Source organism: Alexandromys fortis, unplaced genomic scaffold (genome assembly GCF_014885135.2).
Source record: "Alexandromys fortis isolate MF-2015 unplaced genomic scaffold, M_Fortis_MF-2015_v1.1 scaffold_55, whole genome shotgun sequence".
Classification (NCBI taxonomy): Eukaryota; Metazoa; Chordata; class Mammalia; order Rodentia; family Cricetidae; genus Alexandromys; species Alexandromys fortis.
In genome coordinates this window covers 2,226,090-2,241,812 of record NW_026067936.1, presented here as the reverse complement: position 1 = coordinate 2,241,812, position 15,723 = coordinate 2,226,090, and the positions used below count along the sequence as shown (strand labels likewise).

The following is a 15,723-nucleotide window of genomic DNA, read 5'->3' as shown; positions in this document are numbered from 1 at the left end:
GAGAGAGAGAGAGAGAGAGAGAGAGAGAGAGAGAGAGAGAGGAGAGAGGGGAGCCATGACAGTAGCCACCTCTTCTGAAGAGAGAGGGGGGGGGTAGAGAGAGCAGTGCAGGCTGGAAGGGAGGGGGAGTGGGTGGGGCTTGTCTCTTAAAGGGACAGGACAGACCATTACAACTAAAGGATTCTCTGTGTGTGTGTGTGTGTGTGTGTGTGTGTGTGTGTATGGAAAAGAAACTAAATTATGTAAGAAATCATTTTGGAATCATCGACTACAAGTACCAAAATAGACTTTTAAGATCAGATCTTAGTTTTTGATTATATGTCTGTGTGTGGGTTTGCGCCTGGACTGCAGTGATCTTCAGAGCTTGAGTTACATGTGGTTCTCTGCGAGAACATTCTCAATTGTTAACCACTGACGCATCTGTCTGCCCTCACCAACACAGACTTTTACCCATTCAGTAATTCTGATGTAGTGTTGGGTGTGTGTATGAGTGTATGGATAAGTGGTAGATTTATGGAAAGCTGTAGACTATATGTTTAAGACCTAGAATGCAGATCTTGCTAAAATCTGAGCCCTAGACCTTTTATTCTAAAGCTTTGAGCATATTTACAAGCAAATATTATGCAAATATCTTTTATTAGTTACATATTGAAGTGGTCTGTTCAAACCAAGAAGTATGTTTTCCTCAGGATTTTGTTGACTGTTTCCTTGCCTGCATCAAGAGATTGCTTCATTAGAATTTCCTAGAAATGATGATTGCCTAGGTGAACAGTTTGACATGTCTGCCATGCCACAGGTTGATGCTTTTAGTTTTTGGTGTGATTGGCTTCCACAGCCTTGTTTAGTTTTTGATGTGATCCTAGCACAGGATGTCTGAGTCCTGCAGACCTCAGCAGCCTGCTGCATTCCGGCTTCTTTCCCAATGGAATGGGGAATGTTGGTTTGTTAGAATGTAGGGAGGTGTGGAGGAAGCGCCTTTCCCTCCATAAGGCGCTCCGCCCAAGACACTGTTCTGTGTGAGCAAAGCTGCTCTCAGAATGCAGAACAGTGATGGGTAAGGAACCCCTGGGCAGAGCTATCCTCGAAAACTTTCAAATTGCGTATTCTTTTTCAGATGTAGCAAAGTCAAGGCTTTTGTTTGTGTGTTTGTTTGCTTTTGTTTTTTCAAGACAGGGTTTCTCTGTGTAGCCCTGGCTGTCCTGAAATTTACAGTGTAGACTGGGCTGCCTCTAAGGCACAGAGATCCTCCTGCCTCTGCCTCTCAAGTACTGGGAGTAAAGGTGTGCACCACCACACCCAGCAACCAGGCCTTCTTAAGTATTCTAAGGATTAAGCTCTTGAGTTACATTCCTCCTTATCACAGGACTTAAACTAAAACTAGTTCATTTACTCTGGTAATTTCTAGTGACAGAGGCATTTTCTACCAATGAGGCTTGGAGGAGGGGTGGGATAGAACAGTAGGTGTTGTCTAAAGGCGTTCACAGAGAGAGTAGCTGTAGAGACCCAGAAAGATCAGTTCCAGAACTCTGGAGGTGGAGGCAGGAGGGGTGGGAGTTCAAGGTCATCTTTGGCTACTAGGTCTGTTAGCCAGACCAGACTGGGTTATGTGAAACCCTTTCTCAAAGAAAACCAAAGAAGTGGTGGTGTACACCTTTAATCCCAGCAGTCAGGAGGCAGAAAGCAGGAATATCTCTTGAGTTTGAGGCCAGCCTAGTCTATAGAAATAGAGCAAGTTCCAAGTCAGCCAGAGCTGTTACAAAAGATGGAGGTGGGGGGGCATTGTAATCACTCTGAAGCAGCAGTCTTATCTAAGGCAGCCTTGGGGTATAACTGTTTTCTCATAATCTCCAAAATCCACAGTGTTTATCCACTGAACAGCCATCTTCCTCGAGCTTTGATAACCAAGATTGCTAACTATGCCTGCGACTTTAACGGTTGGCTGTGGAAAGGCCTTGCTGCTTTTGAGTTTAAGATCTCAGCCTCCTTTGGAAGTACCAGCCTAGTCCCGAACATAATTAGGGTTTGTTTGCTTGTGCTGGTAAACTCAAAATACAAGTCTCTCGCTGCTTCACCAGGGCGAGTGTGTCCGCTGGCTGCTCTGCTGGGCAGGCTGCCTCTGCCAGCTCTCCCACTGAACTACATCCTTCAGCCCCTTCGTTCCCCCCCTTCATTCCATTTGCCTTTGAGGCCGAGTCACTATGGAGCCCGGGAAGCCTCTAGCTCCTGCTCCTCCTGCCCCAGCCTCCCCCATGCTGCAGTTGAAGGTGTGCACCACAGTATCTGGTCCAGTAGCCTCTTGTAGCACCGCTGGGAAGGAATAGCACTTGTGTCCCAGTTCCCACTGCAGGATGCTCACCTTGCCAGCTTTCTCTTCCTGCCGCATTTGTTTACTGGGTGATTAGATGCAAGTAGTTTATAGTGTTTCCGTTATAGCAGTGATGCTGAGATAGGAAATAGCTTCTATTTCAAAACGTGAGACATCAGGACTTTGATTGTCAGCAGTGTACTCAGTCTTAATTTCAGCTTTTAAGATGGAAAATCTGGGTCTGCAAGGGTGAGGTGGCCAGTGGGTAGAAGTGGGTAGAAGTACTTGCCATCAAGGCTCATGGCTTGAATGATCCCTGGAACCTGTGTGACAGGAGAGAACCATGTGACGTGCCCCCACTCACCTGCCCTCACCACCACAGAGTCAATCAGTGTGAAGTTTTTGTTTTAGAAATATGTGAACTCCACTAACAGTCTAACTGTTGGGAGGCTGAGACAGGAGGGTCAGCACACGTTTGAGACCGCCCTGATGTCCATAGCGCTCGAGCCTGAGTTCACTCTCCGTTCCTACAGGGCAGGGAGGAGGGGTTGCTCATCAGCTCTGGGAAATGTGTTTCACAGCTTTTCCTCTCCAGGGAATTTGTGAATCCCCTGTTCAGTGTTCGAGGAGGCTAAGAGGAAATGAAGGGCCTTAAAACGAGGCCAGAACAGGGTGTGAGCTCCAGAACTGACCGTGAGCTGGGGAAAGCACCCTCCTCAGTGACAGCTAAAAAGTCACTGGAAGACTAAGTCTCCTGTGCCTGTGGACTTGGCACGAAGACACGTCCATATGCGTATGCATATGTCTGACTTACACATTGTAGTTTGGGGTTTTGAACAGCAGAAGTTTGCTGCACAGTTTAGATACAAACCAACAAGCAAAAGTCATCTTGGGTAAGCACTGGAAATGGTTTATTTTCTTGATGATTAGCTTGAGCTCCTGTGTGGTGGCGCATGCCTTTGATTCCAGTACTTGGGGACAGAGGCAGGCGGATCTCTGAGTTCAAGGACACAGTGGTTTACAGAGCTCACAGTTCTAGAACAGCCAGGGCTACACAGAGAGACCTTGTCTCTAAATAAATAAAGTAAAAACCGTGTCAGCTCTTCAATGAGGAAAACACAGGAAGGAATTGTTTTCTTCTCTCCAGTCTTGTCTGGGTGAGGAAAGGGGATTGTGTCAAGATGGCATTCAGCATCCTGGGACTTGGCACCTATTTTTAGGTCAAGAGAGAAGGGTTGTTTATTTTTATTTTTGTTTTGGGGATTGCACCAAGGTCTCACCAGAGGTGGACAAGTGCTTTTCTCTGAGCTCTGTCCATGGTCCCCATAGGAGTTCTGTATTGTTGGTGGTAGCCCATTGCTTCATAGCAACTTTTTTCAAAACTTAGCTTGAAACAGTTTTTGAAAGTGGGGCAGCTTAGCTGGCACTTGTGAAACCAAGACCCCTGGGCGACTTGACCTCAAGGCCAAGGTCTTTTCATCTGGCACCCATTTTCTCTCCGGGTATTGCTGGCTGATGGAATGAGGCTCAGGTCCTGAGGGGGAGCCCTGCACAGTGTCCTTCACTGTCCTTACAGATTGGCAGCTGGCTTCACCTCCCCAGGCCGCTGGACCATTAACAAATAAGTCAGAAGCCTCAGACACTTAATTCCACAGAACCCTTTTGGTGACACAGGTTAACCCAGTGGTGGGAACGCCATGCTGGCACTGGTCACCACAATCTTCTTACATTGCCAAAGAGTGTAACTTCCGGATCCACAAACTTCTCCCCACTCCCATTCCCTTCCCTTAAGATCTCTTGTGTGCACAGCATTCCTGGGTACGGAATGACCATCCTGCTTTGGGGTGTCTGAGCTCTTCTTGCTAAGTATTCCTAGCTCTTTTTATCCTGAGCCTCGGCTTCCCAGCTGTGTGGGTGGTTACTGCTTTATGATAGAAGCAGTTGGTATTTTGAATTCTGCAGTAATTATTTCTGAAGAGATTGCACGTTATGGCTGTTTGGCAGCAGTGGATTGAAGTCCCACAATTTCAGGTCTCTGCACCACAAGCCCATCTGTTAGCACGCGTCTCCTGCCTTCGCTCTTCCGGCTGGGGCAGTGCGGCCCTGTGCCGAGCGAGGGCTTTCTAACATCTGTCTGTGGGAGAGATTTCTGCGCCACGTGAAATGTGGCCTGTGAGATCCAGATGGCTCCAGAACCAATGGCCACCGCATTATTGAGAGGACCAAACATAGTCAATTGTTGGTCTTTGCTTCTCTGGAGAAGGCCTTGGCTGCTGGTAGGCAGATGCGTCCTGGTTAGCCTAATTAACTTGTCTTTGTTAGAGTATGTTTTTCAGAGGGTAGAGTTTGGATCTCTTGAGTGGATTGTGCTTGGGATGGAACCCAGGGACTTGGTGCATACTAAGTGACCTTCCTCTGACTCCCCCACCCCTTCTCTTGAATCTCTTTTTCAATGAAATAGCATAAAATGCTGTTTTGGAAATTTGAAGTGCTCTCTTTGACCTTGGTACCAGTTTTGTCCTTTTATCAAGTGGGTTTACCTATTTTTACATGTAGAGCTTTAGGCTGTGCATGTGTGTGTGTGTGTGTGTGTGTGTGTGTGTGTGTATGTGTGTGTATTTTGAAATAGGGTCTTTCTGTGTTGCCCAGCCTGTTCTCAAGCAGGGTCATCCTACCTGAACCTCCTGAGTGCTAGGGTTCTAGGCAGGTGTCACCATGCCTTCTGCTCTGTTAGAATTTTAAAGTTATCTCAGAAGAATGGCGTGGCAATTGGTACCCTGTCTTCAAACAAAAAGAAAACACGAAATAGCTAAACTTGCCCTTCCTTAGCTCCCGGGTAACCAGTATTTTTGTAGTCTCAGAGGTGAGAAGGAACAGATAGGACAGTTGGTTTGTTCTCTGGGTGGGTGAGGGAGTTAGTGTTGATGTTCCACCTTAAATACCATAATGAGTGGTGGATGGTGGTGGGAAGGAGACCTTCTGCCTTGATTTACCAACATTCCCACCCCCGTGTGGTTAACTTCCTGGACCTTCAAAGTCATTCAGTCCCTGGGCAGTAGACTCTCTAATTCTCCATTTTAAGTCCCATGGCCTTGGCTTTTGGAATTTTTGTTTGTTTGTTTGTTTGTTTTTGAGATAGGGTTTCTCCGTGTTGTCTTGACCACCTTAGAACTTAACTCTGTGACCAGGCTGGCCTTGAACTCAGAGATCTGCCTGCCTCTGCCTCCAGGGTGTTGGGATTAAAGGCGTGTGCCACCACTGTCCAGTATTTGTTCCAGTTATCTTGGAGATTGAGAACATACATAGAATACATAGAATAAATTGCAATAAATCAGAGGCACTAGGAACACTTGTTGCAGGTGCTGATGTGCCTCAGTACCATTCTCCTCAGGTTTTTCCACTTGAGCAGAAAGGGGTGCTGCCTGCTTGAGGCAGTTTTTCTCCGGACACCCTTGATTTCTGCACAGGAGAGGAGATACAAGGCCAGTGCAGAGTGGGGTCCTACGAGGCTTCCAGAAGGAAGGGCCTCAAGTGAAGAGCAAATGTTAGTCCTGAAATAGCTGTCAGTGTGCAGCCTGAGCAGTCTCACTGGTGTGTAAATATACCTTTCTCTGGATGAAAGAGAGAACCCGGCTGTGCAGTGGACACTGAACATCAGCTCTGTTGGAGCCTTGGGGTCTTCGATGGGTAGGATAAGGGGGTCTAGGGAGTGAGAAGGCCCCTGTGGAGCGCTGTTGGCTCATTTCCCAGACCTCTGGGGCCTTGGCTTCTGTGTTAGTTGAGTTTGTCAGCTTGTCATAAGTCAGTTGTCTAGGAACAGAGGCCGTGAATTGAGGGAATGCCCATCCATCAGACCAGCCTGGAGATAGTCATTGTCTTGATTGATGATTGACATAGAAGGACCCAGCTCACTGTGGGTGCCATCCCTGGGCAGGTGGTTCTGCTTTAGCATAAGAAAAGCAGGCTGAGCAAGCCCTGAATTGCAAACCAGAAAGCCTCGCTCCTCTGCTCCCCCGTTGGCCTCTGCTGCTTCAGTTCCTGCCCTGAGTTCTGCCTCAACCTTCCATGAAGAACTATGAACTTTAAGCTTAAGTAATCCCTTTCTGCCCTGGTTGCTTTGGTCGTGGTGTTTTAGCACAGTGGCAGCATGCAAAGAAACACAGCTTCTCAAGGTTTGTTTTTCTTAGAGAAAGAGTCTTACACTATAGCCCAGGCTGGTTTAAAATCCTGGCCCCCTTCCTCTGCCTCTGAGTGTTCGGCTTATACACGTGAGCCGCTTCTCTTGGCTTCTCAAGAAGTTTTAGTGCCAAACGCAGGAGATGTGAGGGTGTGGAGAAAGTGGAGTCAGAATCCAGAATGGCAGTGACTTTCCTGGGTGACTCATTCTTTCTCCAGCACCCCTCTTTCTTACCGTCTGTGTTTACCTTTTAATAAACTCCAGTGCTCAGAGAAACTGATGTCCATGCCCCATAGAGCGCATCTTAATTCTTCAGCATCCTTGCTCTTACCCTGTGCTTAAACATATACCGACATATCTTTACTAAACACCTATTCAGCTTTAAAAAATTAAATTAAAAATAGTTAGGCAAAGATAGAGGCAGGAGGATTATGAGTTTGAGGTCAGTGTGTCCTGTGTAGTATATATATTGTACATTATATTGTCTAGTCCCCAGAAAGCAAAATAAAGCCTACCCCAGGCAAAAAAAAAAACCACCACCAACAACAAAAGACACAAAGCCTCTGGACTCGGCAGCTGCCATGTTTCCAGGCGGTTTCATATGTGTGGTTATTCCTGTCTAGGAGGAAGGAGTGACATCATTTTCACTTCTCTGTAAATAGAACTTAACTAGCACATGTGGGCTTCCTCAAGAAGGATTTACAATCTCAGAATGGCAGTGCGATCTGCCCCCTCAAGTGTGGGTCCCTGTGAGTGACACACGAGCAGTCATTTAGAACATTTTCTTAACGGTGAATCTGCAGTACACCCGTTCCCGTTTCCTGTAGGACAGGTGTGAATCTTCAGTACGCCCTCCTCGTTTCTTGTAGGATGGGTGTGAATCTATGGTACAGCCCTTCCCGTTTCCTCTAGGACAGGTGTGAATCTGCACTACAGCCCTCTCCATCTTCTGTAGGATGGGTGTGAATCTGCACTACATCCCTTTCCATTTTCTGTAGGATGGGTGTGAATCAGCAGTACAGCCCTCTCCATCTTCTGAAGGATGGGTGTGAATCTGCGGTACAGCCCTCTCCATGTACTGTAGGATGGGTGTGAATCAGCAGTACAGCCTTCTCCATCTTCTGTAGGACAGGTGTGAATCAGCAGTACAGCCCTCTCCATGTACTGTAGGATGAGCACACTTTGTTCCTGTCCAGTGGTTTTTGCTGGACCACTTGGAGGATGGCGCAGTCAGCAAAGCACTCGCCCTGAAGGTCTGGGTTCGATTCCCAGACCATACTGGGCATAGCAGCACACACTTCAGGGAGGAATTCCAACACCAAAGGGCTCCTCTATGGCCATCTAGCCTGACATGAGCTCCATGCCAACCGTTGTCATAGAAATACCAATGCTTCACTCCCTTTTATTTACCCATTCATCGGCTGCTTGAAATGTAGGTTATTCCCATTCTGCGGACTGTTAGGAATAGTGTTGCTTTTTCTATTAGTAGATTTGTATTTTCATTTCTCCATGTGCAGACTGAGAAGTAGAATTGCTGGGTTCTGTGGTAACTCTGTGGCTAACATTTTGAAGAACTGCCAGACCAGTTTTCCAAGTGGCTGCGTGGTTTTACTTTCATGTTACCAGGTACAGGGTCTCACTATCTAGCCCAGGCAGGCCTTGGATTCATAGAGATCTCTGAGTGCTTGGATTACAGACATGCAACATTTGTTATCCCTCTGTCCTGGCAGAGGTGAGGTGGCTCCCATAGCATGGTTTGTGTTCCCGAGTGGGTTATTGTCTCTGGCATCGTTTCATGTAGTTATTGGATATTCTGCATTTATGTGTTTATGGAGTTCAGAACGTCAAACTAGGGCTTCTATGGAGCTGGGTGTGTCCCTGGTGTGAACATTTTCTTTTCAAATTTTATGAACTTATATAAAAAAAAAAACTTGTCAATTAAAAACACCCCTCCCCTCAGAAACAAAACAAAACACACCAAAATTCACCAGACGCAAAGCCTGTACATATCAATGCACTTCTGGCGTTTGGATATTGTTATAAGTTCTTTAGGGAAATGTCAGCTCATACTTGTTCCCCTTTCATTTGCCTTTCCTCACCCTGCCTCCCTGCCTCTTTTCCCTCTTTATTGCTTTCTGTTGAGCCATCTTTCCAGCCCCCTCTTGGTTATTTGAGATGAGGTCTCACTCTTAGAGACCAAGTCGGCCTCTTGAACTCTCCGTCCTCCTGTCTCAGACTCCCACATTGCTGGACCTGTAGGTTCATGATGTCATGCCTAGCTATAAGATGTGTGTGTGTATGCACGCGTGTGTGCGTGTATGTGAAGATTTTTTCCTTTGAGATAGTCTTCCTATAGCGCAGGCTCGCTTGAATTCACTATAGGTGAGGCTAGCCTTGAACTCCTGATTCTCCTGCCTCTGTCTCCCAAGTGCTGGTGTTATCTGTATGAGCCACTGCACTGGCTTTGCATCTGCTTTCTTTGGACAGTTTTGTAGTTTGCGCTCATCTGTTTAGTTAGGTCTGTGGTCTATTTTCAGCTAATTTTTGTGTTTGGATAAGGAAGTGGTCCGGCTTCATTCTTTCACACAGAGCTCTCCAGTTGTTCCAGCCGCGGTTTCTTGAGGCTGCCTTTGCCCTTTTACAGACACAGATGCTGCACCCTCAAGTCCAGTGCCTCACTAGGAGGGCTTTTCAGTCTGTAACTCTGTTTCTAGCTGCAGAGGACTGTGACTTCCTTCATCTCTGAAATACTGAGCTTGGTCCAGGTCCTGAAAGTCTGTTGTCTCGGAGGCCACACCCCCTAAAGGAACACCCACCTTTGCGCAGGTTGCTCCTCCTCTACTTTTGTTTTTAATGGTGTACTGACCAGAGCAAGCCATAGGCCAGTGCTTGACCACGGAACTACCCTGTGTCAGGTCGGCAGGATGGCTCAGTATGTAGTGACCAGAGTCCCAGCCTTGGAATCCACTGATGAGCAGCGGTGTGTGCCCCCCCTCAAATAACTACATCCATAAATATGTGGGTTTGTGTGTGTGTGTTTAAAGAAATGCTGTTTGAACACAGATTTTATATAATGCTTCTAGATGTGTCTTTGTTTTTGTTGGATGTGAAATTAAAAAAGGAAGTAGTTTATTCAGAAAAGGAAGTTGGTGCTTTAGGAAGCCTTGCAGTCCTGCAGGGGTTGTGATTTCTGTGTAAAGACAGGAGGACTCGGGAGTGGCAGAAAAGGTGGTTGACAGTTCCCTGCAGTGCAGGAGGCAGGAGAGCTAACTGGGCCACACTTCCTAACCCCTCCCGAACAGCCCCATGAACTGGAGACCTAGCATCCGAATATATTCTCATTCAGACCACCACACACTACCCTTGGGTGTGGTGTGACCCGTGGGGTCATTGTGTGAGTAAGGGCTACTTTACTACGAGAACCATGGTACCACTAAGTGGCCTGTTAATGGAGATGGCTAGAGAGAGCATAGAGCTTTTGTTAAGGGGTTGTCCTTCAGTTCCAGTACCACGGACGCTCACTCCTTTATATGAAGTGCAGTGCTGCCTGTGCCAGCCTCCCCTGTGCTCGCAGACCACCCTCGATACCCAGATACCCATGCGGTGGGAGCGCCGCGTCGGCGGTTGTCACTGCTCGGGATCATCTCCACACAGAAAGTCTGCGTGCTCAGTGCAGCTGTAATCTTTTTCCAAATATTTTTGCTCTGCAGTTTGTTGAGTCCACAGTTGTGGAACTCACAAGTTTCTGACTAGTTTGTTCTTCTCTTAGCACGATAAAGTTAGGCTTTCTCAGAGCCATCGACGTGGAGAAGACGTCACCTTTACAAAGTTAGTGACTTCCGTGAGTCAGGAATCCACCCGGAGCTGTGGAGGGGAAAGGTGGGGCAGGTGGTTCAGGTTTCGTCATTGCCGTGGTGAACTTTCACAGATGCAACCAAGGGAGGAAGGGCTCCTTCTGGCTCACAGTTCTGTGGGGGCAGGAAGGTCGGTTGGCAGAGCAGGACTGTGGCTGGTCACATTGCACCCCAGGAAGCAGAGACAGCCTGTGAGGAGAGAGAACAGGAAGTTGGCCTTGGGTGGGGGCTTTCTCCACCCTCCACTTCCTCAGCAAGGCTTCAGCTCCTCAAGGCAAGGCTTGGAAGCCTGAGCCTGTGGGGGCTCCTCACAGTCAGACCACACCAGCAGCTGTAGAATAATTTAATTCTTATCTAGGGTTTAATGCATAGGAGTTATTGTACAATAAAAGACCCAAGAGTAACTTGTTCTAGAAGAAAGCAGAGTGGCCTCAGTGTTCTGCAGACATTGGCTTTTCCAACAGTAAACAGATGTCTTGCATGCCAGCAAAAACTTCAACAGTTTGGTTGTGCAGGGGTTTGAGACAGGGTTTCTCTGTAGCTTTGGAGCCTGTCCTGGAACTCGCTCTTGTAGACCAGGCTGATCTTGAACTCACAGAGATTCACCTGCCTCTGCCTCCCTAGTGCTGGGATGAAATGCTTGTACCACCACCCTGGCTTGTAGGTGTTGTTTTTTGAGACAAGGTAGCTCATCTGGCCTCAGACTTGGAATCCCTTTGCCTCTGCCTTCTATGTGCTGGGATTACAGACCCTGCCACCCCGCTGGCCTCTGGTTTGGGATTTGACTCGCTGACCTGTGTTTTGAGGAGGGAGGGACGAAGCCTACCGTAATAGCCTTCCTGTTGGCTAAGTGTCAAAAGCATCTAATGCTGAAAAGCAGAGGGCTAGCACCAGACCATAAATTATTTTTCTGGACCTGACCCCAGCATAAACTATCTCTCTCTGGACTGGCGTGGAGGCGCGGGAATAAATACACAACTCACATGGCTTTATCGGGAGGGAGATTCTCAGTGGTCCCTCATGAAGTCCTGAGTTCACATCCTGAAGAATTCCTCTCATTTATTCTCCAAACAGCTTTTATACCAACACATAAACCGATTGGGAAATACACCAGCATTCTGTCTCCTAGGTGACCAGGCTTTTAGTCACATGCACATCTACCTGTCTGGTGTGTATGCTATCTGTCACATAGGCTTGAATCAGCATCTCTATCAGGCATCCTCCAAATTACAAAAAGAAAGGAGCAACACAACATCCTGACCCTTTGTTAGGACAGTGACAGCCTGTCTGCAGGGGCTATGTGACCACCTCAGGTGGGGCCTATGGCTTCAGAGCCTGGCTGCCACACCATGTAGAAATATGGGCCTACAGGGGTTCACAGTTCTTTCGTCTTGAAGGAGTTTTGTTAGCAGCAACGTGCAGCACAGGCAGCCGCACCTTCGTTCTGGATTCCTCTGTGCTTGCTTTGAATTTTTCCCTGATCCATTCCTCGCAACTGCATTCCCCCAGCCTCTGGCAGAGCCCAGTTTGTCAGAATCAAGCTCAGCGCTCACACTGGCTGTGGGGAAGGAGCTCCTGCATTCGCAAGGAATGCCAGGGGTTCTGTGTGAGTGGAAGGCAGCTGTTATATAAGGGAGCTTTCAGAGGAGAAGCAAGGCTGAATCTGTGGCTAAAACTGGCCTGAGATGGGGTAGCAGATGTTTTGTTAGTCTCTGAGAGGGAGGTGGTGTTAGACTTGAAGTTTCTGTCCTAGGGCAGAGGTAACTACTGGGCAGCTGCTCTTGGGACACTCTCCAGTTGGTGGTAGGTACGAATGAAACTTCAACAAATATGCCTTTTCAAAGAGAGGGTTTTTTTGTTTTGTTTTGTTTTTGAGACAGGTTTCTTTGTGTAGCCCTGGCTGCCGTGGAGCTAACCTGGAACTTAGATCCAGAGCCTGCTTCTTCCTCCGAGTGCTGGGTTTAAAGGCATGGCCTAGCTGACAATTTTTTAATGTTTGTTTTTATGTTTGTACAGCTTCACAAGCTGGTTAATTGACAATTAATACTCTCACTACCCAGTGAAGATGTTTTACTGGCGCTGAGATGTGCTGTTAGAAGTGGGGTCCGCAGTGCCTAGATGAAGGAAGGGGCGGGTTCATTTACCTGGCACATGCCCAGAGATGGCAGGGGAATGACCAGGGAGGAGAATGTCCCTTGGCAAGGCTCCTTCAGTTGTCTGGAGGCCGAGGCTAGGTGAGGGTGCTCCGTATTGTGTTTTCCTTCCCTCGTCCACTGCTCCTGTGATATCCAAACACTGCTTAAAGTTTTTTGTCCCTAGCCAGCATGACTGCCGATCTGGTCGTGGGTGACAGGAAAACGCAGCATGTGGCAGGCAGCCGTTCCACAGCAAGCCGTGGTCTGTTTCCATGAGTAGATAAAGTTTAGGTCTTATATTGGGTTAACCTTTTAAAGTAAACCTAAGAACTGACATCTTTTTTAACAATTTGGATTTAAACATGTTAGAACTCAAGGTGAAAGTGTGGGGTAGCAATGGCTTAGTCTTGAATAGCAGTCAGTGTGTTTTGTTTTTTATTTTTTAAGGATATCTGTAGCCATGGCTTCAATGAGAAACATATTTCCAGCCCCTTATTTATCTATTTATGTACTTATTTTTGGTTTTTCGAGATAAGGTTTCTCTGTGTAGCCCTAGCTGTCCTGGAACTCACTCTGTAGACCAAGCTGGCCTCAAACTCAGAGATCCGCCTGTTCTGCTTCCCAAGTGCTGGGATTAAAGGTGTGCGCCACCATTGCCCAACAGCTGAGTTTTTTTTTTTTTTTTAACAATACTTTTAAATATTTCAATGTACTTTTCGCCAAAAAGATTTAAACTTGTGTGGAATCACCTCATTGTTAGGTATATTTCTTAAGACAAGCCTCTCCGCCGATGCAAATAATTCCAGTCAGACCAAATTAGATCAAATAAAGATGCCCACATTTAATGCAGCACTCCCAGGTGGCCTGGGTAAGCATGGTGAAGGGAAGAGAGCTGGGGAGACCACGTGTTCCACGGTGGCCTAAATAGCCTGTGGGAGTGGTCCTGACCCTCCCTGGGGAGGGGTCAGTGCTTGGCGGGGGAAGGGCTTGAAATAGAGCTTTCCTACTCCATTCCCGTTCCATTGGCCAGGGACTGGGGTGACACTTTCATCCAAACACCCTGGACTTCTTGGTTATAGGGGTGTCGGGCTGGGGTCTCGCTTTCAACCAAACACTCAGTGATGATTTTTGAAAATTTATATTTTCAAAATAAAAAAAAAAAGTTAGATGAGGGACTGGAGCGAAGGCTCAGTGGTTAGGAGCAAAAGTTAGGCAAAACTCACTGGCGTTAGTAGGCAACCTCTTCAGCATTTCCCAAGCTCACAGGAGCGTCCTACCTAACTTCAGTTTGATAAGCTAATGACAGACGGCCTGTGATACGCCCACCCCAGCCCATATCCGGTCTGTCACCGGGCCTCACCAATCTCACCTCCTTGTTTTCTCCCAAATGTTACATAACTTTCTGTTAATGAGCAACACTCTGGTGGAAACCCCAGAAAATTACAGCTTTGTTCATTTTCAGCGCCTTCCAGTACATTCCATCCATTCCCACACTGCAGCTGGGTAAGCTATTTAATCACAATCTAACTGTGTCTCAAGGTAAAGCCGACTTTGACAAAGTTCGCAGGGCTCTGCAGGAAGCTCCTTTTCCGTCCTCCCAGCTGCTTTTCTCTCCCCACTCATTCTCCACAGTCTGCCTCATGGGAAGGACACCTCGTCCAGAAGTCTGAAAGGATAGGGGGGAATGTGTTGTAAAGTCGAATTGCTAAAAGTCCCGAGCAGTTCTTCTACTTTTAAAAAAATAATTTAATTTTTACTTTATGTGTATAGTGTTTTGGCTGCATATGTCTCTCTGAGTGTGTCAGTCCCCTGGCACTGGTCAGGGTTGTGAGCCGCCACGTGGGTGCTGGGGATTGAACCCCGGTCCTCTGGAAGAGTAATCACTGCTCTTATCTGCTGGGCCTTTGCTCCAGTCCCTCATCTCATTTTGTTTAATTTTGAAAATGTAAATTTTCAAAAATGGTCATGAAGTGATTCCACACGAGTTTAAATCTTTTTGGTGAAAAGTACATTGAAATATTTAAAAGTATTGTTTAAAAAATCTCAGCTGGGGCTGGAGAGATGGCTCAGAGATTAAGAGCATTGCCTGCTCTTCCGAAGTTCCTGAGTTCAATTCCTAGCAACCACATGGTGGCTCACAACCATCTGTAATGGAGTCTGGTGCCCTCTTCTGGCCTGCAGGCATACAGACAGAATATTGTATACGTAATAAATAAATAAATATTTTAAAAATATATAAAAATAAATATATCTCCCGAGAAATCCGTGTATAATACAGTTCTTCCTCCCCCTCTTCTTCAAATGGAAAGCTAGTTGTTTTCTTTGTTACAGATTTTTTTTGCTTTTGGTGACGGGCAAATGCATCAAATCTATTTGATAGTGGACGTATGAAACGTAACGTGAAGCTCCAGCTTCCAGTTCTGAGTGGCTGTGCTGGCTGCATTGGCTCATTGAGATGTGCAGACATAGGAACTAGTTAATTTGGGGGTGTGATGGGTTTTATTTGCAACCTTTTTTAATAATAAAGTTTATGAAGAAAGCTTAAGGCCATGGGAAAACAGTACAGTAAATTCCTTTCCACACATCCCTGGGTGGACTTACCAAGATTTGGCCACATTTGGTTTCTTTTTACAAAAATTCTTTGGGAATAAAGAAAATGTTTGATGACTAGTATCAACAGCTTCTCTATAGTGTTTATAGCTAAGCACAGCCTTAATGCCCTTTGCAGAATATTTGAAGCATGTTTGGAGGACAGTTGAGAAGTCCCTGTGTTGTTACAGTCCGAGAAAGTGAGGGAGAGCAGGGCTCTCTTGTGTGTACCTGTGATTCTAGCTCTGGGGAGGCTGAGGCAGGAGGATCATCAGTTTCTTTTGATAAACTATTGTTTCATGTTAGAGTCAGGGGAGCACTTAGCTTGTGTTTGAAATCCTTCCACTAATGCCCTTGTAGTAATTTTGCATATTTCTGTAAAACCAAAATTGAGAAATAATTTTGTTTACAAGTGGTTGAGGGAGTTGTTGTTTTAGCCTAGAGATAAATGTTATAAGGGGAAAAAATGACAATTCTTAATGGCTTATGTTTTAGTCAAGGGATATTTGGGATGTTTTTTTTTTTTTTTGTTTTTTGTTTTTTTTGTTGTTTTCTAAACAGGGTTTCTCTATGTAGCCCTGGCTATCCTGGAGCCTACTCTGTAGACCAGGCTGGCCTTGATCTCATAGAAATCCACCTGCCTCTGCCTCCCAAGTGCTGGGA

At 46.5% G+C, this 15,723-nt stretch overlaps 1 protein-coding gene across 6 annotated transcripts in view; it reads left to right on the top strand.

Annotated features, from left to right (window-relative positions):
• Positions 1-15,723, top strand: part of Tacc1 (transforming acidic coiled-coil containing protein 1) — a 93,205-nt gene that overhangs the window by 51,735 nt on the left and 25,747 nt on the right. The window lies entirely within an intron of this gene.